Below are 26,883 nucleotides of genomic sequence, written 5' to 3' on the forward strand. Positions count from 1 at the left end.
TGCATGGGAAAAACACGTTTTGGGACCCCCCTTTTTTCTCGCCCCCCCCTTGACGAAACCCCCCCAAATTTTCAGGGGCTGCTCAGAAACAAAATGTTCCATTTTCCTGAAAATGTCAGCCAATTCTGTCCTCAAACGCCAAAGTTATTCGACATTGAATTTTCAAAAATCCCATAGGAAAAAAATCCTAACTATATATACCTACTGGCTATCGCCAGTAGGTAATATATATATATATATATATATATATATATATATATATATATATATATATTACCTACTGGCGGTCGCCAGTAGGTAGTTATAGTTAGGACCTAGTTTCCATAGGAAATCCGCAACATTCTATTGAGAATAACTTTGGCGCCGGTGGACGAATCTTTGCGGATTTCTCAAAGAAGATGGCCTGCTCCACTCCGCTCCTTCCCTGAAAGTTTGGGGGGATTCGTCAAGTGGGGGCTGAGATAAAAGGGGGGTACCAAAACGTGTTTTCCCCATGTTATTTTCCATAGGACGTTTAGACACGGCTACAGCTCGTACGGCTGAATGGATTTATAAGAAATTTGGTAGAAAGGTAGAGTCCGGCTCGCAGATTACGCTTTTCTTTGAATGGTGTAAATCTGTTCAGTAGTTGGTGAGAAAATTAACTTTGAAAAAATATATATTGGGCTACATTGGGCTATATATATGTTAGAGCCCAAATGTAGCCCAATGTAGCCCAATGTAGCCCAAAGATGGCCACCAGAGACAAAAAAAAACAAATGTAGCCCAAATATCAGCCAGATGTAGCCCAACTATAGCCCAATGACAGAATGTCCCAGAGTGTTCTAAAGAACAACTAGAGCGCTAACAGTCTTACTTCTGACAAAAGTATGGCACACCTGAAGTCATCTTGATTGGAATAAAGTGTTAACACTTAAAACATTTAATTTGCAAAGGAACAAAATGAGGGCGTTCATTTTGCCATAGAAATTATGATTAGTGCTGAAGAAAGAAAAATTAGGGCACATCTTGAGTGACTTCTCAAATCTTCTTATATTTCATTAAAAAAATTCTGATATGCAGTCTCCCAAGATGGCCACCAGAGACAAAAGAGCCCAAATGTAGCCCAAATATCAGCCAGATGTAGCCCAACTATAGCCCAATGACAGAATGTCCCAGAGTGTTCTAAAGAACAACTAGAGCGCTAACAGTCTTACTTATGACAAAAGTATGGCACACCAGAAGCCATCTTGATTGGAATGAAGTGGTAAGTCTGAAAACATTTAATTTAAAAAGGAACAAAATGAGGGGGTTCATGTTGCCATAGAAAGTATGATTAGTGCTTCAGAAAGAAAAATTAGGGATCATTTTGAGTGTTCTCAAATCCTCTTCAATTTCATTAAAGAAATTCTGACATGCAGACTGAAACATGCACTTTGAATACCAGCAGCAGACTTCCCTGGTGAGCAGTAGCTTTACTACAGTGATCTAATGAGCAACTAGAGTGCTAACATTCAGAATGTATGGCAAATGTGTGACACATCTGAATGCCTTCTTGATGGAACCAAAGTAAACAAGCTTTGAAAATGCAATAGATCTCGCCCTCGTTTAAGTTAAAGCCATTCTGTTTGTAATGAGGTGGCTTTTTAGATTTGCTTTTATTAGTGTTTTTTAAACTTTCATGTAAATAACATGCATCCGTATGCATATATGTATATGTATGCATGCATTTATATTTGTATTTATATAGATATACAGATTATATATGTTTATCTATGTATGTATATATATATATACATACACATACATATATATAAATGCATATGCATATATATGCATAAATATATGTGTATATGTGTGTGTGTAGAGAGAGGTAGAGAGGTAGCGAGGTATAGGTGTAGAGGTAGAGAGGTAGAGGTAGAGAGGTAGCTGTAGAGAGGTAGAGACTAGTAGAGAGAGAAGTAGAGAGAGGTAGAGAGGTAGAGAGTAGAGAGTGAGTAATAGAGAGTAGAGAGTGAGTAGTAGAGAGTAGTAGAGAGCAGTAGAGAGAGTAGCAGAGAGGGAGTAGTAGAGAGTAGTAGAGTGAACAGTAGAGTGAGTAGTAGAGAGTAGTAGAGAGTGAGTAGTAGAGAGTAAGTAGTAGAGAGTAGTAGAGAGTAAGTAGTAGAGTGAGTAGTAGAGAGCAGTAGAGAGTGAGTAGTAGAGAGTGAGTAGTAGATAGTAGTAGAGAGTGAGAGAGAGAATAGTAGAGAGTAGTAGAGAGTAGTAGAGAGTGAGTAGTAGAGACTAGTAGAGAGAGAGGAGTAGTAGAGAGTGAGTAGTAGAGAGCAGTAGAGAGTGAGTAGTAGAGTGAGTAGTAGAGAGTGAGTAGTAGAGAGAGAGTAGTAGAGAGTGAGTAGTAGAGAGTAGTAGAGAGTGAGAAGTAGAGAGTGAGTAGTAGAGAGTAGTAGAGAGTGAGTAGTAAAGAGTGAGTAGTAGAGAGAGAGTAGTAGAGAGTGAGTAGTAGAGAGTAGTAGATAGTGAGTAGTAGGGAGTGAGTAGTAGAGAGGGAGTAGTAGAGAGTAGTAGAGTAGTAGAGAATGAGTAGTAGAGAGTGAGTATTTGAGAGTAGTGGAGTAGGAGAGAGTAAGTAGTAGAGAGTAGTGGAGAATATTCCAAAGTTTGGCACAGCACCACTTGCACAATAAGTCCAATCAAATCATATCACTTAGAGTCCTTATTGAACCGCTGAATCTTGGTGTATATTCAAATGCTTTTATTTTCCTTAAGTTTATGTACCACAGCCAGCCGAAACATTTCGTTCTGTACAACAGAACTTCTTCAGGGCGTTCTTATTTCCTTCAAGTTATGTCGGTATCCTGTTGTCATATAACTAGATATTTCTTCCAAATGTTAGACGAGACGTAAGTACATTCTTATTCAAAGTGACTAGGTATCAATTTTACCCACACAATTCGGGCAGACTTGAGTAATTTATAGCATCCTCAAAGTCAGTCTTTCAAAAATTCCAAAGTATAGGACATGATAATCCAAATCCAAATGTTTCTCAAGAAAAGTCATTTTCAATTGTTTGGAATATCGGTGTTTGGGCAGATATGACCCAGGGACCCCCAGTATGCAAGGGGAATTAGTCCCCCCTCTGCAAACGCGCCAGTGGCCTGCGTTGCAGAGAGGTGTAAAAAGGGGCATAGCCTCATTACACCTCTGTGCAATGCAGCCCCCAGGCGCATACTGGAGGTTCCAGGTGGGCTAGTTGGCCCCCAGGGACCCCTAGTATGCAAGGGGAATTAGTTCCCCCTCTTCAAACATGCACGGGGGCTGTGTTGCAGAGAGGTGTAAAAAAGGGTGTGGTCTCACTACACCTCTCTGCAATGCAGCCCCCTGGTGGGCTTTCAGGTCTTATATAGTTAGGAATTAGCATTAAAAAACCTTTGAAATTCACTGAAAAAAAATAGGTTTCAGGCCCTATATAGTTAGGAATTAGCATTTAAAAAACCTATGAAATTCACTGAAAAAACCATAGGTTTCACACCAGTTATAGTTAGGAATTAGCATTTAAAAAACCTATTAAATTCACGGAAAAAACCATAGGTTTCACACCAGTTATAGTTAGCTGGAAATTTTACTGACATAAAACCATTGAAATTCCCAAGTTATAGTTAGTTGGACTCACTATAACTTGCGCGCCTGCAATGCACTGCTGATGACGTCACATATTACATCACTCATGACATGGTCAGTAACATCACTCATGACATCACTGATGACACCATCCTTGTGACAGACCTCCATTCAGTGTAATGTAACCCTTGAAACACATATTCAAAAATAGAAACTAAAATTTTCAAAAAAATAGAGATACCCATACCAGTTACAACAACCAATTCAGTAATACCACCATCTATATACACATCCACTCATTCACCAACAGTTCTATATAGTCACTCATACATATATTCACTCATCATATGTAGTGAAACGCCTATACATCCTGTTACACACCGACAGTCATCCAAAAGTTACTCACACACATAATCACACATGCAAATAAACTATTGGACATCCATTTATTTGCATATACAGCTATACACACACTACCACCTTACTTCTAAGGAAACTTATACATACTTACTCTCTTAAACAATCACTTAGAGAAACCCATACTTATTTAAACAAGAACTCTTTCAATCTCTCACTCTCACATATACTCACTTATATACATCAATACTCACATATACTAGATTAAAACATATGTAGTTACTGATAAAGACACTAGTGAGACAGTCATTCACTCACTAACACACACATATACACACTCATCCACCCATACAGTCCTGCACATATGCTGTCTTCAAAACACATACAAACAGTCATTGATGCATCTATGTGCTAAGTAACACTCCCACCAAACCATACAGACACTCATACTGATACTAAAAAAACATCTAATAACCCATATACACACACATGTAGCTACTCACCAACCCATGCAGCCACTTATACACAAAGTGAAACACTGATACAAACATTTAAATATTTAAACAATACTCGCTAATATATGTATTCACTAAGATACACTTAATAAGCCAGTTAACCAATCAATTTTTTTTTAAAAAAACATCCATTAAGACACTTATTTAAACATTTATTCTTCCTTCGACCTTTACATATTCATATATAAAACATATTTATTTTTCAGAAAGACACACATTCACTGGATGGTGTCATCAGTGATGTCATGAGTGATGTCACTGACCATGCCATGAGTGATGTAATATGTGACGTCATCAGCAGTGCATTGCAGGCGCGCAAGTTATAGTGAGTCCAACTAACTATAACGTGGGAATTTCAATGGTTTTATGTCAGTAAAATTTCCAGCTAACTATAACTGGTGTCAAACCTATGGTTTTTTCATGTGATCAAGGCCCATGGGAAGGGCTGAAATGCGTCATGGCGACATCCTGCACTGAAATAAAATACCTCTGCACTTAATTTGTGGTCCGTATCCATTTTCTGGGAAAGAAACACAAGCAATAGAAGCGGAGTACCTTGAAAGAAAAAAATAAATACATATATATATATATATATATATATATATATTCACTGAAAAAACCATAGGTTTTACACCAGTTATAGTTAGCTGGAAATTTTACTCGCATAAAACCATTGAAATTCCCACGTTATAGTTAGTTGGACTCACTATAACTTGCGCGTGCAATGCACTGCTGATGATGTCAAATATTACATCACTCATGACATGGTCAGTGACATCACTCATGACATCACTGATGACATCTCAAATGACAGGCCTGCTTCAACTACGGTAATCAGGAGCGTCACCGCTAGTGGGCGAGGGTGCACTGAGCAGTGTTTCATTGCTCTGAGGTCTGGCGCACCCACAACCAGCTGACTCACCGGTGGTCAGACATCTTGGACTGGGAGCAGGTCCTGCTGGACCCGCTAGGTCTTGAGGTTGTGGGGTTTGGTGAGTAGCTAATTTATAGCCCTATTGTGTGTTCTCTTCTGTGTTATTGCAAATATTATTTTTTTCCCAAATAGCAAGAATGCTGTTGCTTACAATCAGGTAAGTTACATTTAAAAATCTTATATTATGTGATTGTTATTATTCTAGACACTAGACTGGTGCTCGGTGCTAGTAATCATACTTGTTTGCAACTTTGCGCTCGCTTGGGCAGATTATGTAAGAGAGTTTAGAGAAATTAAGTAAGTTAATGCTAGAGATGCTCCTTTCCTTTGTCCTATCGCTAAGATAGTGGTGGATTGGTAGGAAGTTTAGTTACTTAGTATTAGTTGGTAATTTTTTAGCGGTCAGCGTGATGCGTCCTCTGTCACATCACTTGCTGCTGACTCTAGTCCTCAGTAGATCCTTTTGTAGTTTGTTAGTGAGTGAGTAATATAGGAACTCATCAGCACATCATCAGCAATCAACCAACAATTTGGTGTATGCAATATGCATGAGTCCATCTATGCATTGCTGAGGACTAAAATAAATGGAATTGTAGACCGAGTAAACAATTGGCCAATCAAAAGGGGGTTGATTCATTGATGATTTCGAATGAGATTTAAACTTAGAAAAAGCAAATATATTTTTGGGAAATTCATTTATAATGTCTTTGGAATAGGCGGGCTAGGTTATACTTAGGTTTAGTATTCTGGTATTGGATTGGATCACTAGAATAATATATAATAACTAGACAGTCCGCAATACTACTTGTAATTCAGATTAGATAGGTCAATATTATTGCAATTGTTGTTTCCGATCCAAAAATGTTTTTAGAGCGTTTTTTAAAATATTTTACTTCTTTCACACCAATCAATTTTTGTCGCTTTATTATATCTTACATGATCAGCATCCAGAGGCAAGAAGATGACGGGGTCTGAGGCAGGAGCTAAAGACACCTTCTAGGGCCAGGACCGCTCCTCTACCGAGGACTTCGCTGCCGGCACCAGTAAGCCCTCCAGTTGTTAATATTAATAAATATATTTCCTTAACTTCTACTGCACCTTATTTTACCAAATCATCTTTAATCTATCTGTTTCTAAATTCTTGTTGTCTCTGACTCTAACTCTGTAATACTATTAGTTTGTCTATAGCTTGCCCAGTTGGCCACTCTTTATTTTTAAAAAGTTTTAAAACTCACATTCACAAATATCACTAGCGACTGAGTGCAGCCCTTTGGGTTATCCTCCTCTCAATCTTGAGAGGCTTTTTGACAATTGCCACCAACAAAAGGACCAACCAAATATTTTACTATTTTTGAGAGGACATACTATTGTCTACTCTACTCTAGTACCCGATTTGAACTAGTGATGTATGTGGTGAAAGTATGTATTGTATTACCTATTGTCAATCTTGCTAATGAAAAAGAATAAACAGAGGGAGGGGTATATGGCATCTAAAAAATGTGTAATGTTTTTTCTAAGCTTACCGACCACCAGTGCCAGGGCCAGCGGCGGGGAAGGCAACGCCAGCTAGGAGGGAGCAGCAGGTGCATCAGCTGTCGTAGGGGTGGGTGAGCAAGCAACAGTGGTGGGTGAAGGTAAGTTATAATTATATTCCTTACTTATTGACAATAGTTACACACTCGCTGCAAGGGTGTACACTCTACTGTTGAGAGAGACTAATTTGTTGTGAACACCCTTTATTTAGCATTAGTAATAGCATTAGCAGCATGAGTTGAGTAACTAATGGCCTCTGCTATCTGACTTCACCTCAACTGGGAAAGTTTTATGAAGAAGACTAAGAGTCAGACGACCTTGATGGATGGTTGAATGAAAAGGGAAGGAAGGATGGAAGGAGGAAGGACGGGTGACATGTAATATATAACTGGCAGAGAAGAATGCATGGGATGCATAGGTGGCTGATAGGAATCAGTTGCATGGGTGGTTGAAGGACAGGTGGAAGGTGAAAAAAGGATGACTGCCTGGGTGGGTGAAACTGTATGGGTGATAGGTAGAATCCTCTAAGTGGTTTTATGGGTAAAACTCAAAGGCAAGCAAGGAAGGATGCATGGGTGGTGGTTTAAAAAAATCCAAATATGTTGGTAAAACTAAGGTTTGTTGAGAGATTAAGAAGAATGATAGATATGTTTACTTTGAATGGATGGATGCCTGGATGGCATTCAATCATCACAGGATAGGTGAAGATTGTCACTGGATGAAGAGTCTTTGAAGACAATGTAATAGAAACATAACCTGTGCCAGATTTGCAAAGCCAAAGAGAATAGAATACGAGTAGAATTATAGAAAATATAATGATAGAAGAGCAATGCAATGATAAATGGAAAAATCGCTGGGAAGAGAAACAAGGGCTATTTTGTTTCAAGGTGTTTAATTCAAGGTTGTATTTGAAAATACTCCCTTGACTCACAGTAGTTTACAAGCACACCATATATATTGTGTATGTTAGTACCCATACCTACCCATTATCAAGCGCCTCCCTCCGACTCGGAGGCCCACTCCCTAGCTAAGTCATTTTCGGCTGTTTCAGGCTGCCATGGGTGGCCTATCGGCTGAATGGTTAGACAATCAATCAATAGTACCTCACATTGTCCCATACATAATCAATGATCATTTGGATCAGATATCATCTGCCTTGTTGTAGTAGTGAGGGTGAATGCAAAATTGAGCAGTTGCCACTGATGTAACAGAGTAAGGCCATAACAGAAAAATAAAATAATTGTGTAGTTGTAGACTACAGCTGCCCCACCTGCAGACTGTAGTGAATAAAAATAACGTGAGTCTGCGACACATGTATGTAGTCTGCAACTGGACTCGGAAGGGTGTGGGTCTGTGAATTAATGATTTATTTTCAATATCATTAATTATACCTCCCCAAAACGTCTTCTCTTACCTGTGATTGATATTTATTAAACAATTTTTAATTTTTTTGAAAAGTTTTATAAAGTGCGAACAAGACCCTTACGGGTATCAAAGCGATGTACAGATGTGGTAAAAGCACAAATAAAACCAAGCACAATGTTACAAATGTGTAGTTGAGTCCACACAAAGACCAGCAAAGGGGGAAACAATCAAGGTCAGGGGATGGAGAATTGACCCGCCCCGAACGTTATCAGAATTTCCATAGAGCAAGACAGCCATTTTACAGACAAGCATACAATAAATCAAAGCAATGGTGTAAAATAAGGGTCACATTTGTAGACAGCATTAGAACAAGTTGATGATGTGTTCACTCAAGTATAGCAGTTTCATCCATGAAGGATTTGATCTGATCTCAGGAGGTAGAGCTTTCCAAGTTCTTGGAGCAAGACCGGTGAAGGCCCGATTATAAGATATTTTCTGTTTGAATTTGGGAGGTGTCAAAAGTAGGGTGCATGTACTTCTTAAGATCTGACAAGAGCCCGATAGTTGAAGCTTATTTGCTAAGTATACCGGGGTGTTGTGATGTAATGCTTTATGCGTCAAGCAAGATATCTTGAAATGTATCCTGGCTTTGATAGATAGCCAATTTTGTTGTAAAAGGACGAGGTAGATGTGGTCATGTTTTCTAGAGCAGGCGATGACCCTGGCAGATGCGTTTACAGTAGATCTTAGCGGGGCACCCTAGTTTTGGGAAGTCCAGCAAGGGTCACCAAACCATATTCCAGATGAGAGATAACATGGGATTTTACAGCAGACCTGATGTCTTCGAGAGGCAGCAAAGGCTTTTCCTAAGGGTGTTGAGTTGGATGTTGGCTCCCCTGATAGTTGCACTGATGAGCACTTGCATATTTAGGTATTTTTCCAAGGTGATGCCTAACGATCGAGCAGAGTAAACCACATGAGGGAAGCCGTTAAGAGTAGTGAGTTAATTAAGCCAAACCAGGGTAGGTTCTGACTGGTTGGGTGGAGTAATCAGAAGGAATACAGTTTTGAGAGTATTTAACAGAAGTTGGTTCTGACCTAACCATTGTTGAGTTTGTGAGAGAGCATCATTTAGCGTGTTTATGTCTTCTTGAGAGGAGATATTCTAGTACAGTTGCGTGTCATCCGCATACATGCGGTACTGAATGTTAGAGTGGTTCAGAATGACAGTAAGTGGTTCCATAAAAAGGTTGAAAAGCATGGGTGAGAGTGCAAATTCTCACGGAACTCCAGTCATAACAGGGGTTCTGGTTGCAAGGGCATGTTTAACTTTGATCCTTTGTGAGTGGTTATGTAAGAAAGAGGCAAACCAATTTAGGACCAGGCCTGAGAGACCCATCCTATGTTGAAGAAGAGCAATCAAGTTTTCATGTTTGATGGTATTGAATGCTGAGGACAGGTCAACAAGAATCAGGAGACAAGGGACATTTTGATCAAGGTATCTTAAGGGGTCATCCACAATGTGCGTTAGTGCAGTTTCAGTACTGTGCCCTGCTCTTAAAGACTGGGCAACTGGTAGAGGTCAAGGACTTGACATTTCTCTATGTGGTTGCATAACTGTGAATGGGCACATTTCTCTAGCAATTTAAGTTGAAATTGAAGTTGAAGAAATGTATTGAGCGCACTAACACCTAGCGGTTTCTTGGCGCTGTGACTTGACAGAGGAGGAGGGAGGTGCCGGGAGATTATTGCAGAGGAAAAGCTAGGGAAAAGAGGTGAGTTTTTATGGCTTTACGGAAGTCCATGTAGACAGAGAGGGACCGGATGGTGAAAGGGAGGGCATTCCAGAAGCAGGGGGCCAGGATGGAGAAACGCAGGCCTCAGTGTTTTTTCCTCCTAAAGCGAGGTACCTCCAAATGGGCTTGGGTAGAAGAGCGAAGGCTTCTGTTGGGAAAATAGGCAAAAAATTTTGAGTTGACAAACCCTGGAGCAGTGCCGGCTAGAGCCATGAAGGTAAGGCAGCCGAACTTAAATAGGGAGCGTTGGGTAGCCAGTGGAGGGATTTGAGTAGAGGCGTTACGCGGTGGGACTTAGGGAGCCTGTAGATAAGGCGCGCAGCCTGATTTTGGATAAGTTGAAGGCGCCTGAGCTCGTACGCCAGAGTCCCTACGTAGAGGCTATTGCCATAATCCAGGTGGGAGACGATCATGGGCGATATGATGAGTTTAAGGGCCTCAATAGAAAAAAGCGAGAGATTTTGCGGATAATGCAGAGGGACAGGAAGCAGGACGAGACAACGGAGCTGATCTGGGGGCGCATGGTCAGATGTTGACTGATTTGGATACCCAGAGTTTTTGCTTTAGTGGAAGGTAGAGGGGGGACCAAGAGCGGGGGGCCAGAAAACAGGGGACCAAGGACTGGGATGGCCACCAGTAAGGATCAGTTCAGTTTTGTCCGGATTAAGTTTTAAATGATTGGAATTCATCCAGTCACAGATGAAGGTAAGTACAGTATGGAATTTGAGAATAGAGTCATGGGAGGAAGAAAGATCGAAGATGAGCTGGAGGTCGTCAGCATAATTGAATACTGACACCTCCATATTTTGTAAGGCAGCAATAAGAGGGTGAATGTAGAGATTAAATAGGAGAGAGGAAAGAGAGGAACCCTGTGGAACCCCACAAGTGATAGAACAGGAGGGGGCAGAGAAGCCATCCAGGTGAACGTCCTGTGTTCGATCTAGTAGGAAGGAAGTAAGCCAGGCCAAGGCAGTCCCCCGGATGCCGGCGCCCCCGACACGGTCGAGAAGGATGGAATGGTCGACCGTGTCGAAGGCGGCGGAAAAATCGAGGAGAACGAGTGCCTGGGGGGAGTTGATGTCCGCACTCTGCCTAAGCTCATCCAGGACAGAGAGGACCACGGATTCCGTCGAGTGGGCTGGACGGAAGCCGGCCTGATGGGAAGCCAAGAGGTGGTTCTCCTCCATGAAGGCCGAAAGGCAGGTGGTAATATGGCTCTTCAGAATTTTACCCAGGAACGGGAGCAAAGAAATAGGGCAGAAATTGGAGGGAGAGGAAGGATCAGCCCCAGGTTTTTTTAAGATAGGAATAACTGGCTGATTTAAAAGCAACTGGGACAGTTCCCTGAAGGATAGAGGTGTTAAGGAGGATAAGCGGGGATTCTGAGCAGTTGGAAAAGACCTCCTTCAATATGCGGGCAGGGCAGCAGTCGGAGGGGGACCCCGATTTGACTTTCTTCAACAAAGTAAGAAAGGTCTCTTTAGAGATAGCGGGGAACTGGTCAAGGAAAATAGATTGGGAAGGAAGTGAGGGGGGAGAAAAGGAGGAGGGAGGCAGGGGAATATTGTGTTTAATGGTGGCAATCTTCTCAATGAAGTAACCATTAAGGGAATTGCAGTGAGATTGAGAAGGGGCGGGTTTAGGAGAGACTCGATCGGCGGCTGCTAGGTTATGGACAATGGTGAAGATCTCCTTGGGTTTGTTAGCCGCAAGGAAGATCTTAGCGGAGAAGTGCTCTGTTTTAGCCAAAAGAATAGCTTTCTAGTAGTCACGGAGGAGGGCTGAGTATTGGGACTTAAGGATGGGACAGTACCCGCGCCTCCAGTGGCGTTCTGCTTGTCTAAGTGCAAGTTTGAGGGTTTTGAGGTCATCAGTGAACCATCTATTGGCCTCATGGGAGCGGCAAGTCCTGACTAGCTTGGGAGGGGCGGCTAGGTGGCAAGAGGCTGAGAGCCAGTTGTTAATGGCGACAACCTATAAGTCCGGGGAGGTATCATCCAGGTGAGGGAGTGAGGCCGCGAGAGAGGAGCACAAGGCGGGCATATCCACACGATTCCAGTTGCGAGCCCAGGTGTTTTTGGGGAGGGAAATCTTATTAGTAGCCCCAAGGTCGAGGGAGAAAGAGATTAGAGAGTGGTCAGACCAGATACAAGGGGAAATGGTAAGGGACGAGATAGGTAAGTTGGCTGACCAGATCTGGTCAAGAATATGACCACCTGTATGGTTGGGAAGGTGGATATGAGAAGTGAGATTTAGACAGCCAAGAGATTCGGTGAAGTCCTTGGAGGTGAGGTCTTCCCGGGGGTCAAGGGGCCAAAAATTAAAGTCGCCCAAGATCAGCACAGAGGAGTTGTTGACCACTAGGGTGGGCAGCAATTCCTGAACAGCTGAGATGAAATTGGGCATAGCCTGAGAGGGGCGATAGAATAGTGCGCAGGTGAGGGGGACTGCAAGATTGACTGAACGGACGACCAGAAAGTCGACAGATGCGATGGGGGATAGGGCAGGAGCTGAAACTGAAACTTGGAGGGGGCTATCATGGCCACTCCGCCACCTACTTTTCCGCCCGGGCGATCGGCACGAAGGGCATAGTAAGGGTCAGAAGGAGCCCCGAGACTCATTAGAAAACCAAGTTTCAGTAAGGAATAGGAATTCCGGTTTAGCGGAGTCCAAGAGGTTGAACAGTTCAAGTTGATGCTTAACCGCCGAGTGGGTGTTAAGAAGCAAGGCGGTAGCCAAGACAGGAGAAGCAGGTGAAGGGGGCTGCAGAGGAGGCTCTAAAAGTGCAGATAACTGCGCTGGCGTCAGGGCGGGTAATAAAATTCCAAGGTTCCCGATTCATGCCTGGGTGGAAGGACTGATAGACCAGTCGCCCTGGCAGGCACGGATTTGGGTTGGGGAATAGGATACATCTCGGGCAGAGTGGTAGGCCCCAGGTCCCGGGCGGTCGCAGTGGTCGCGGACGGGCGCAGACGGGCTTGCCTTTGGCACGCCGCCGGCGGGCTCGCTGCGCATGGCCGCTGTATACTGTAGGGAGGCGGGAGGGGTGAACAGCAGCACCGCCAACCCAGTACTCCCTCCAAGATGGCGTGTGTCCTCGCCGTTCCCGTTCCCCTGCTGCAGCGCCAAATCGGCTGTGCAGGGAAGCGGTGTGAGGTGAGGAGGGGGTAAAAAGAGGGTAAGTGCACCGGCGGCGATTAAAAGTTTCACACAGATTTAAAAACAAATGTACTCCCGGATTTCCGCCTCAGGAGTTGTAGCAGGCAAGTCTAATCTGCGCGTGGGATCCAGAGCGCGACTTATGAGCTGACGGGAGGCGGGAGGGGCGAACAGCTGCACTGCCAACCCAGTACTCCCTCCAAGATGGCGTGTGTCCTCGCCGTTCCCGTTCCCCTGCTGCATCTCCTAATCGGCTGTGCAGGGAAGCGGTGTGAGGTGAGGAGGGGGGAAAAAGAGGGTAAGTGCACCGGCGGCGATTAAAAGTTTCACACAAATGTACTCCCCCCTTTCCGCCTCAGGAGTTGTAGCAGGCAAATCTAATTTAGCTAGAGGCATGATACTGGTAATAGGTCAGAAGTAATTAGGATCAGATAAATCAGGTTTGGATTCTTAGGGATGAGACCAACTTGCCCCGACTTGAAGCAATTAGGGATCCTTCCCTGTAAGAGAGATTCATGAATGATCCGGGACCACAGCAGGAGAATGGCCAAATTGAGATCTTTAAAAAACTTAGCAGGCAGTGGATCACTGAAATGGTTGGAAGGTTTGAAGGACGCCATGTTGTGGAGCAGCTCCGTGACATCTGGAAGAACGAAGGAATTCCAGGAGAAGTTGTTTTCGAGAGAACAACCAATGGGCAAGGACACTGCCGAAGGTTCTGCCCACTCAGCTGATGATGCAGTCAGGTTTATAGGTCGCAAAATGGGAATGTCAGGAAGCAGCTCCAGTTTAATTTTCTTCGTTTTTTCAGCGAAGTGTACTGAGAAGTCCTCCACACTAGAAAGCAGGGAGAAGGGAGTCATGATTGAGTTGAAAGACTGGATAGCTTGTTGCTTAAAGAGCTTCTTGGGTCGATTCTTAGCACCATCCAGCTGAGCCCTGAGGTGGTCTGTTTTAACAACGCAGATGTGTTTCTTGTAAGTACTTGAGGAGGAGAGTGCATTTTTCCAACATCTCTCTGCGAGTCTAAGATTATGCCACTCACCATTTAGGGCATCACTAAACCAAAGTTTGGATTGTTTGACTGGAATCCTTTGCAGTTGCTTTGGTGCAATAGTATAAAAAATGTTAGCCATATTGTTAATGTAGTGATCAGGAAACTCATCAAGGTTGGTCGTGTTCAGAGGGGGCTGAAGCCTATGTTTGGTGATGGATTTTAGAGCATTGATGTTGATGTCTCTCAAATTGCGAGACAGTTGTTTTAATAGGTTGACCATGTGTGCACGATAACTTTTTCAATAAGTGGAAGGACATTTGATGATGATCTGACCAGTCACAAGGTAGGATGTCACCCAGTTGTATGCTATTGTCTTTACAGTGATAAAGTCGAGAGTGACGCCCTTGTTGTGGGTAGGTCCCTTACAGAGAAGTTGAGATCGGAGAGGAAAGCATTAAAGGCGCAGACTAAAGGATCATTTGTGTCATTCCAGTGGAGGGGTAAGTCTCCCAAGAAAATATGGCTGAGTTGGTCCAAACTTGAGCTAATAACATCTATGATTTGTTCTATGAAGATCAGATTATCACCAGGAGGATGGTAAATCGAGTGAAGCAACAGGCAATCTTGCCCTTATTCCAAATTTCAATGACTAGCTGCTCACAACAAGACATCAAAGCACTTTGTGATTGCTTAATAGTGAGGCTGGTGTGATAAATGCATCCAACGCCCCCTCGTTTTTGCAAGTCAATTGCGTCTGATAATGGCATAATCAGGAAGGATTAAGATGTTGAGGACAGGTGAGGAGGCATCATTGAACCAGGTTTCAGTGAGAACCAGAAGGTCCAAGTCTGATGAGCACCGAAAAATAGCTGCTGCATGTTTCACCGCCGATCTGCAGTTGAGTAACATCAATTTGATATGATGCTTGGTAGTGATCACTTCATGATAAGAGGTAGTTATTTGAAGTAGGTTTTCCTTGTTACCTGATGGTTGACATTAGGTTCCCTGTTAGGGTCCGAGGTAACAGTAGGGATGTTGATAATAGAGATAGAAGAGGAGAGAATCCCATATTCACTGTATGAGAATAAAAGAGCAAGAGTGCCCTACTCTGATAGCTGATACTGGAATCTATGGGGCCTTGAATGGTGGCTAGGTAGAGGCCTAGACCTCAGGCTAGAGCTAACAGGTGAGGGGACAGAGGATTTGGTCACCAGCATAGAACATTCCCTTTGGCTTGTGGTGCAATGCTTATCCTTCTTCATGGAGAACTGTAGAAGGGTCTGCATGATCTCTTTAACAGCAAGGAGATCCTGCTTGAGGTCAGCAATCTTCTCCTCAAGGCAAGGGTGGAAAGTGCACTCCTCTGCTGACCCTGAATGAGACAATGGATCGGACCCCACGGTGGGAGGGTTATTAGAGGGTAGATTATGTCCTGAACCATATTTACAGGGAAAGATAGAATCCCGCTCGCTAAAGATCTCTAGATCCCTCCAGGAGGTAGGATTAGCCTGGCAGGCCTTAAGATTAGGTGCACAGGGTAGCTGAACAGAATCTGGATTGGTAATTGGCAAGGTGGATTTAATAGAGGAGATAGGTGATGCCCAGTAGGAAGAGGATGGAGTGTGTGGGTTACGAGGTGACAGACTGGAGACAGAAACTAGGTCCTAGGCCCTCGAGTTGGTAACATCTGTTCCTAGGGGTAGAATAGCAGGGTTGTCTTGGATAATTGTGCTGGTGTAGTGCCCCAACCCACTGTTGTTGGAGATCACGGAGCGAACACTAGGAGACGAGGGTGACATGAGATTATGATTGTAGGAGTTGGAAAGGAGGAGATGTATTAGGGACAGCAACTTGGAGGTCGACACTCGAGTAGGATATATCAGAGTCCAGGTAAGGACTAACAAGGTTGTGCAGGATGGGGGTGTGGGTTGTAGACCAAGATAGGGACACAGAATTGGGTGAAGAAGAGGCACAAGGCACAGCGAGTGCAGATAATGTGGGTAGACAGCTAAGATGGAGAGTGGCCGGGTTGGGTTTATTAAGTGAGTTCTTAATCCTCAGAAAGATAGAGTCAAAGCACTTGAGGTTCAGGTCCTGTTATTAAATAGGGAAATTGTCAATTGAGCTTTAAGGGCAGGTGAAGGTAAATTGTATTTAAAGGTTTTTCTTGCATTCTTCGACAAGTTGGAGGGGTAGATAATTTCAAAAGAATTCAGACCTGCTTCTGAAAGGTGGTCAGAGGAGCAAGAGGTGTGTTTGGCCATGATGAGGATAGCGGACAGAGAGAGGAGGAGAAATAGGCCCGTTAGAGGAGAACACTTAGAGAATGAGGAGGTAAGGTAGACCAATTAGAGGGGGGCATTTAGAAATAGATGAGGAAGTCAAATTAAAGGAGAGTGTTTAAAAGTGAGCAGAGGGTTAGAATTAAAGAAGAGCACTTAAAAGTGAGCAGAGGGTTGGAATCAAGAAGACCAAACTAAAATAAAGGAGAAACCTAGATGCCTGAGGTAGCCTGAGTCTGAATATTATACATTATTTTCACTGGGATCCTAGAAAGCCAGAGGTAGACTTAGTCCTATTTATATTTCCATAGCAGATTTCACAAGTACCGAGTCCTATGTTCCTTTCGGCAGCCCCAGGAGGCCATCTTAATCAATGGTTGCATGGTGAGGATGGTTTGGTTACCCAAGATGCCATGGTGGTGGTGGTAGTCGTAGTAGACACTAACAGTAGCATTTGCAAAAAAAGAAGCAAATGATATAGTCAGTCGCCTGGGGGTGATTCAGGAACAAGTAGTAGAAGTAGAGTTCACAGGAAGACTGCCAAACAAGAAACCATGATGATGATAAGCAATGCCAAAGTAAAATTAAACATAATGGTGGCGGGGATAGCCTAGCACAAGTTACAAACTGAAGTTGACTATATCTATGAATTGGACACGGGCAACCTTTAGTGCTGGAAGGATGATGATGAATCGATTCTAGCAAGTAATTATGATTGATTATGTTCCTTTTTAAAGAAAATTGACTTGCGAATACTGAGCATGGGTGGGCAAGCAGAAAAAGATCCTCGCCTTGCCTTGAGTTAGTGTTGCTTTCACCACATCCCCCCAACAAGTGTGATCAATTATTGGTTTAAATTTAATTTAGACACACCTCAAAATAAATCACACAGCATGGGGGAAGAGGGTTAGGGTTTGAAGACTGGTTGGGAAGGGGTATTTGAGGGAAAGATTTGACAAAGACAAGCACTACACATGGACAACACACAATCTTGGCAGAGGACCATCATAAATCTGTTAAGGGAGAAAAAGGAAATGCATGCATGATGATGACTTGATGATGATGAGAAATACTAGACCAGTGTTACAGGGCAGCAGTGTTTTAATAATTATTATACAATTGCCTTGCCTGTCTCCCCCAGAGAGACCCAAGTTACATACATTTTATGTTCTGTTGTACCGGGCTTCCTTTTAAAGCTAGCTAAGAAAATTAAAACGTATCTGTAGGAGTCAAATATATAAGCAAACATAAGAAACAACAACACACACAGTCGTAATGATTGAAGAGAAAAAATTAATCAAATGAAAAGATTATACTTTAACTATGTTATGGTCAAATTGAGAGTTGCATCTCACATGCCTCTTGGTTCTTCCTTCCATGGACGCTCCGTCCGTCAATGTTGGGTGCCTGCCTGGTGAATGCAGATTGGTAAGGTAAGTGTGAGTTGTTTTTCCCAGTATAGCACAAGGTAAAGGCCGGCCTGTAAGTGTAAATGGAAAAATAAAAGGGAAATTGAAAAATCAAGGAGAAAAGTAAAGTTAAACTGCATAAATTAAGGAGGAGTGCTGCATGGCTAAATCATGTCTACTCTGTTGCCAGCATTACCCTACATTAACAACAACAGGACAGAAGACGCCCGCGGAGCCCACCCAACCTCCACTTAGCTTAGATTTTGAGCCAGACACCACTGAACACACATACACAGCAACATAGCACTTTCCAAATTAAGTAACTAAATAAGTGCACCACTGTCAGTCTTACCACTACTCTAGCCTCCACCACTGCACAGTCATGTAGGTCTGTTGTTGTTGACTTCTTTACCTTTTAGGCCACTTCAGGAAACTCCCCTAGTTAGTCCATCAATCATCTCTGATCCACCTCTGACTGTGAGTATGGTAGGGTCATCATGGTGTCCAACTCTGTAGTGTACCGAGTGAGTCCAGAATCTAAAATGCAATGGATCGCCCTGCAGTAGTACAATTTCGTTATTGAAGAACAAGAAGGGAAACATTGACTTGAGTCACTTTTTTGTGTGTAGCTTTAAAAGTACTAGTAGACACCATGCACAAATACCAATAACTCTGAGACAGCATCCAATGCATGTAGCCTTACAGCTAGAGCGGTCGACCTCAAACTTGGGCAACCGGGTTTGTATCTCGGCAATGACGCTCAACATCCTGTGATTCTGGGCAAATCACTTAATCTCCTCCTGCCTAACAAAAATGAATGTGTTTATTTGTAACAAAACTGGTGCTCATGTAAAGCGCTCTAATACCCAATGTCTCGGGTCTAGTTTGCGCTATATAAAATAAAATAAAAAAATGCATGCCATAATTTACCTGTTCTTACGGGGCAGTCTTTCTACACTTAGAAAGGACGATAGCTATAGTCAGGTTCGTAGGAGGGACTTGACGAGGCAGGCACACATTTCACATTTATTGTGCTATTCTCCATCCAATTTCTGCCTTGAGGAAAATGGATTTAGGGTGAGTCACGACTGGAGCAGTACTCATAGTACTGGACTTACTCCTTCACTGACTGCACACAGTTGCAAATCCAATCCGGCAATAAAAGAGTAAGACAGTGGTGATGGATTTGTTGTGATTGGAACCAGAAAGACAGAGACACACAAAAATTAAAAGAGTAAATAAGCAAGAAAGAAAGTAACAAGTCGAAAGCCTAGCTGTTGTCAGGGAAGTAGAGCTCATCTTCAGACGCTGGTGGTTCATCGAGAAGTAGGTCATCTAACACCCTACTTCCATAATTTAAGTCACCGTCATCATCTTCTTGCTGTGCTACTTCAGGTATGGTGTAACCCAGTGGTATAAAGTGCTAATTCATTTTGATCATGGTTAACCTCGCCACGCTTTGGGGCAATAGACTGGTCCTTCTCATTGTGTGTGGCACCAGCAGCACTGGAAACATGCTCAGAAGAGACACTTGCAACAGGGCAAGCCAGCCTGCTGAGCACTGCCCATTTGCACCTTTTCCCATACCAATACATCAATGGGTTTTGATCAATGTAGACCTCTGTTGGGTCATTTAGATTGGCCTGGATCACCTGCTCAATGCTCAGGGGTGCTCCAATTTGCTTGGTTTCATTTGTATTTGCCTCAGCACTGGACCTAACCAGACTTTGCTGTAGAAACTATTCCTGTGCCAATTTTGCTGGGGCTAATGCTCCTGTTCTTGTTGTTATTGATGTTGTACTTGGTGTTGTTAGTGCTTTTGGCTGCTGTGAGCCAACCGCACTGCCGTCAGGCTCCGAACTTGAACTTGATGCCGGCTGCCCTGCAGTACTTGTTGTGGCCTGGAGAAGAGAGCCTCTAAGTCCCAGCCATTCTTTTTCTAAACGACTGGTGTTCGTAGATATCCAAGTTTTGTAGTTGGCAACATCGCCTTCTGAAAAAGGAACTAATATGTTCAGTACTAGTTTGTACCGTGGTTCCAGAATTGTGGCACAAATGTAAGGGTTGGATCACACAATGCCTCTTTGCACTCTTGTATTTACAGATAAGCTCTCAACCAATTCATGTGCTTCTTTTTTCCTCCACACCTGTGTACATTGCAGACACTCACTTCGGCTGTTGATGTAGCATGTGCAACAATGGGATAGCTTGGCCCACAGTACAGTCCTCCTTGCTGAATTCATATGTGAAGAGCTCAAAAGGAAGTAGCATCTCAGTCTAACTAGGCCCCTGTTGTCCACCTCAATGATCATGCCTTTCACAGTAACATCCCCTCTTTGCATGACATATTTGTTGATTTGTCTGTACTGCTCAAACAGACGTTCAAGCATGTAATAGGTTGAGTCCCAATGTGTTGGCACCTCTTGGATGAGTGCTTTAACTGGCATTCTATCCTCACGTTGAATAATCGTCAGCTGCTTCGGGCTTTAAGAGAATGGCTGAAATGTGTGCAGATTCTTCTGCAGGTGGTCAGTAAGTTGCTGACTCTGTGTTCTTTTTTTAGAAAGTCTTGGTCAATGATGTTAATGCAGTGCATCAAACACAGGACCCTGAAAAAGCCACCATCGGACATGGCCTTAACTATATTACTGCCATTGTCCTTGGCAACAAAACCAATGTTAAGCCTTTGTTGGCGCAGTCATTCAAAGACCTTGCTGTCAAAGTCTTCCAAAATGTTTACAGCAGTATGAGATTTCTCCATGGCGAACATGGCTACAGTTTCACGTTTCCATGTGGCATTAAAAATCTCAGCAGTGTCAACACCTGCTGCAGATATCTTTTCTCTAACCCCCACAAATGAGATCCAGTGTGCAGTGAAGCACATGTAGTCAGTGGCTTCACAATTGGTCCACATGTCTACTGTCAGGTGGATATTGTGAAGAGCACTCTGCTGAAAAGCCTCTCCAAGGAACTCCAGCACATTGTGATGTTGTGCAGGAACAGTAACTCTGGTGAAATAAGACCAGCTGGGAACCTTCTATTTTGGGCAGATGGCTGTCACAAATTCAAGAAAACCCACCCCTTCCACAAAAAAAAGGGAGGAGGTCGAGGCTAACATTTTAGCTAGCTTTGCATTGCATAAACGTGCCATTGGGTCATTGTATTCATACTGCCCCTCTGACCAACACATGCTGAAAATGGAAGCCTGAATTTTTTTTCTTTTCTGGTGCCACTGATGCAGGTGACTTCTTGACGCCAGATGTTAATAGGCTCAACACATGTTTTTTCTTTGTGGTACACTCTTGCTTGAGGATCTTTGGTGTCTTAGCCTGACTCTTACTCTTTTGCCACTGTGATATTGCTGATGAGGATGTGGATGGTACCAGTGCATTGCTGGGGACAGGCTACTTTGAGTACCAGAGACATGTCTCCCTCCCGTTCACCTTCCACATCGATCGGATCTTCTACTTCTTCGTGCAGACCAACAGCAATGGTTGCAGCTTTTTGGCTCCTAAGGTGTGCCTCCCACTGGATCAAGTGGTGCTTTTTCAGATGGGTTGGTTAGCCTTTGGTACCATAGTTTATACTAAGCTTACCCCAACTAACACCTTGTCCACAAATGGAGCATATAGCAATGTTCACCTCCTTTATGCTAACCGAAAAGAATTCCCAAACTGAGAAGGTCAACTTTCTGGCACTGCTGGTGCCTCTTGCGACGAACTGGTAGGTGGGCGTGAAGTTTGACTCTCTGCAAAACCTACTTCTACTGAGGTGGTGGTGGTGTTGGATCTAGGTGTCTGCTGGAGGTTGTGTTGGTGGTGTGATCTGGATAGCAAAATCGTGCCACATCCCTCACAGCAATTTGGGATGGGATAGTGTCGGGTGGGACTATTGTCCATGATGACTGGCTCATCATCATCCTCCTCTTCTACATCTACCTCCTTAACTCTAAGGCTTTCTGGAACTTTCCTTTTCTCTAGCCTTGTCTCATGGGCGTGGCATGTCTCCAGCTCAGACAGAGGCAACATCTAAGTGATGTCTAGATCATCAGAGAGTGGGCTTGGAGAAGAAGTTGATGGACTAACCCTCCTTTCCCTTGCTGGGGATCTGGAAGACAATTGATTTTCTGAAAGAGTGACTTGCTCTTATTCTTCCTCTGCAGGAAACTCAATCTCCTGAACTGCCCCTACTTTGGGAGGAACAACTACTATTGGGGCCAATTGCGGCTATTGTTGCCCACTTATCTCAGTTCCCTGTATTGATTGCGTACTACTTTGAGATAACGATAAGTCAATTTCAACATCACGTTTCAGCATTGTCATGATTAGATTGGCTGCCTCTGTGACAGACATGGGCTTTGGCCTAGGTTGATGGGGTGGGTCAACTGATGCAAGGGTGCTGCTCCCAGCTTGCTCCCTGGACAATGCTGCAGCAGGCGCAATTTTTATTTTCCCAAAAAAGATCTTGAGTGACATACCAGTCTTGGTAAGTTGCAGTGCCTTCTTCTCACTGGCAACTTGTTGGTACTGGAGGACCAACTAAATTTCTTTGGGGCCATCTTGAGATGTCAGCAGCACACAGTGGCACAAGTTGAGGAGTTGTCTGTGGTCACACGTCACATGCCATCATGCGCAGCAGGACTTCTGTCTGGCCGTTCAATGGATGACGACGTCTCCTCCTCTTTTGTGCACCTAAAAGCAAAGAAGCAAGAAGAACATCAGTGAAATATGGTATCTATTGTTGTGGTTCAATTACTACTAGTTCAAGCAAATAAATATAATATATAACTTAGTGTATAGTCAAACTTGTTAGTGTTATTAATATTATTACACTTATTACCTCAGTTTATTAAAAAACATAACAATACAGTGTAGACATTTGATTTGTGAGACTTTGACAAAACAAGAGCTTTCATGGTGTACTACTAGTGTACATTACACTGAGAAAAGATAGGAAAGAAGAAGAATAACAACAAAAATACAAATGTAACGAACCCTCCTTGGCATTGTGCACCACATGGAATTCAGCATTCAGGGAGCTGCAGCTGACAATGGATAGAAGCAATAAGCCAAGAGGAGCAAAGGAAAGAGAAAGACATATTGGCCTAATGCAGAAGTACATTGGTTGCCTTCACATTATGTCTGCCCGCCATATAGCCAGGCCACAATAACAAGAAAGGGAAGACCAAAACAAGAAGCAATAAGCCAAGAAAAACAAAGGAAAGAAGACATGAAAGCACATGGCAAAAGCAAGCACACTAACAACCACCACCACCATAAAATGGTCACCAGCAACATGGTCACTCACAAGCAAAAACAACAAGCAGGAGGCCTGGAAAACAATGAACTGAAGCAGGCCTAAATGGACATTGACTTTATAAACTGCCCTCTGACCACACGTGGAGGCCCAGCCAAGGAAAATGCTGGCCCACTATTAAAAACATACTCAGACACTGGTCAGAAAAAGGAGGCATGCTAAACAACACAGCTTTAATACAACATTGCCAAAAGTGAAAATCCACAGGGCTAAAAAAGGTTTACAAGTTACACAACAACCACATGTGAAATTAGTGAAATACCAAAACAAAAACATTTTGAAATTCAAAATGTTGTTTCCTGTACCCATGAGTAGCTCTGGGCCTACTGACTGTGCAACATGTTTCCTTTATAAAAGAAGAGCAATTACCTACAAATAAACAACTAGGCCGCCTAGTGAAACTAAAGGCCACCCACCACAATAAATTAAAAAAACTTATGAAAACTAATAAAAATGTAGGTGCAGTGCCCCAATCAAACTAACATCACCAATTATCCAAATTACTTGTGAAATCTCAAATTCAAAAGTCCTCAAATCCAATGATATATGATGCAGCAGACACAAAGAGGGATCCTTCCAGCTCCAAAACTACATGAAATGTGAACAGGAGATGGACAAAGCACTGGGAGGAACCTGCTGGACAGGAACAGGAAGTTGGAGACACTGGGGCACTTCTTCCTCTTAAAAAAAGTTAAAAAGAGAAAAAGAACTCCTTGCACAAAAAGTACAGCCAATTGTCAATCAGAGGAGTTTTTTTTAAATTCAAATCATCATTTCAAGAAGGTTTTGACGCTGCTTAAGAAATATTCTTCTCCAGATTACAAATTCTGTGTATTCTGGATCCCGATCTTTACAAAACTTTGCGTGGAAGTCCGATGGTGCGCACGAATGACGTGTTTCTCGATCGCACACTCTCACTGGACCATGCGACCGGCTACCAATTTTTTGTGGTGCTCGCGAATGAATGGGAAATCTCATCAAGGATCTCAGGCATCCGGGTAAGTCACTCCCGTGCATGAGAAAACACATTTGGAACACACAAAATGAAAAAAAAGTGTGCTCCACTGCAGAGCACAGAGTTTTTGGTAACTTTGCCTTCTATGCGGAACGCGGAGTTGCAAAAAATCTGCAAACTTCATGAGCAGAATTTTACACCCAGGCTTAGTCTATATGTGAGAGTGAGTGATTGTGAGAGCATGAGTGTGTGCTTGTATCAGTAATTGTTTAAGGGAAAAAGTATGTGTTAGCATCTGTATGAATAAGCGAGGTGCTGTGTGTATTTCTGAATAGGTGTCTAAATGACAGTGTGATTGATTGTTTGGGTGACCGACTAGGTGTATGAGTATCTGTATGGGTGATTGGTGCTGATAGTGTGTTTGTGTGGGTGTATGAATGCATATAGTACTTGTTGTTTTGTTGAGTGACTGCGTCAATGAATTACTGTTTGGGTGAGTGAGTGGATGTGTGTAGGCCTAAAAATCAGGGACTGGGTATGTAGTAACTTTTATTGGTTTCTTTATCATTTCGAGAATGGTAGTGTGTATTTTACAGTGGATGTATTAAAGGTTATATTAACGTGTGATGAGGTGCATCAGATATTAAGTAGATGATGATATCAGTGATGTAATTTGAGATGTCATCAGTGATGTTTTCAGTGATGTCAATGACCACATCATAAATGATGTAATATGTGATATCATCAGCAGTGCATTGTGGGGGTATGAGTTATGGCTGAATTTTTCTGGTTTTGTACGAGTGAAATGTCAGCCTAACTAGAAAGTCCCTGAAACCTGTGGTTTTTACACTGAATTTGTAAGATTTTTTAAATGTTAATTCCTTACTATAACGTCCTGGAAACCTCTGCTTTTTTCAGTGAATTTCTAAGGTTTTTAATGATAATTCCTAACTCTAACATCCCTTAAACCTCTGTTTTTTTCCAGTGAATTTCTAAGGTTTTTAAATGCTAATTCCAAACTATAACGTCCCTTAAACCTATAGTTTTTTGTAGATCATTTCATTTATGAAAAGATGATAGTAACTATTTTTTTATTTTTTGTTAGTTTTTTTAGGTATGTTCATTATGTTTTAAAAAAATGACTCTAAAAAAATATAATATAGCTGATGAAACATTTATAGTGTTATCTATTTGAATTATTACTGTTTTATTGTTTGTAATTTTGTACAGTGTGATATTATATAATACAATTTTGAATTGAATATTTTTTCTTTTCAAATGTATAGCATATTTTTTTAAGTATTTTTGATAGTTTAAATTGTTTATGATTTCTTTTAATAGTATGAAAGTTGTTTTCTTATGAAAAGTATTTTTTAAAATATACATATATTTTCTTAATTTATTAAAAAGGGTGGCACACCATACTTGACCCTACTCAATCGGTGGGTATATCTGTTATATGAATATCACTCTAAAAACCACATTTAGAACGAATGAATATATGTTTTTGACGTAGAGGTTTAGTACATAAAAATAGCAATAAAGGTGTTTTAAATTTTGTTTTTAACAAATTTTCGCAGACACAATGGTAGCACGTACGGGATGCAGATCCATACATTGGGTGCATGAATCCGTTACACAAATATAACCCTAAAATACATACTTACACTCAAATAATATATTTTTCAAACACAGAGGTTTATTAATCAATGCTATAATATACTATTAGCATTCTTTTGCAATATTTTTAAGATGTTTAAAGCATGTTTGGTGTATGCTGTACTATCTCGCACAAGACGCGTACGGGTCATGAATCCTGCCGTCACATATTCCTTACTTAGCTTAGGGGATGCTACTCCGGTGTAATTTCAAAAGTATGAAATATGAATGTTGCTAATTTAAATATCTGTTTTGCAGAAAGAGTTTTCCTTGAAATTCTTTGAAACTCAATATCCTGATAGTAATTTACAGTTTTAGATGACATTAAGTATATTTCATGGGTGCAGGACAGGAACACGTAGGGTGCGCGATCCCTACGCGACATAATGTGACATAGAAAGAAAGATTGTCTTTGGTTGAACAGCTTTTCATCCTCTTGACAGGTGGAACCAAGACCTCTTACAGTTCTTTCTTTTTGGGCGTGTCTGTTGAACACTACCTTTTTTGTAGGCTCTGGGGATTTAGATTTTTGTTTGTTGTTTTTCTTTTTTGAAAATTGAAAATGGTATCAGCATTCCATGTGGACCATGAGGCGGAGATGGAGGAGGTGCAGGAGCCAGCAAGGAAAAGGGAAGAGAGTGCGGTATGGGCTTTCTTCACTGTGCCGGAAGGCAAGAAAAAAGTTAAAGCAAGAAAGGAGACATGCACTATCTGTCACAAAGTGCTGTCAAGAGGCTCAGAGAAGAAGTACTCTTGTAGTACTTCTTCTATGAAGAAACATCTAAAGACCATCTACCCTATTCACCTGGCACATGAGGTGGAGCATCGAAGACAGGGAGAAGCAGCCAACAATGGTGGACAACAACCATCAACATTTGCAGGGATTGTTTTGATCACTTCACAACCCCTGATAGTTCTGGAGCTGGCGGATGCTGCCATCCACTGCCACCACTGACTTACAACACTCAGTGTGGGAGAGCTATCTATTGATGCCATCAAGACACTC

Source organism: Lissotriton helveticus, chromosome 3_1 (assembly GCF_964261635.1).
Source record: "Lissotriton helveticus chromosome 3_1, aLisHel1.1, whole genome shotgun sequence".
In the NCBI taxonomy this organism is placed as follows: Eukaryota; Metazoa; Chordata; class Amphibia; order Caudata; family Salamandridae; genus Lissotriton; species Lissotriton helveticus.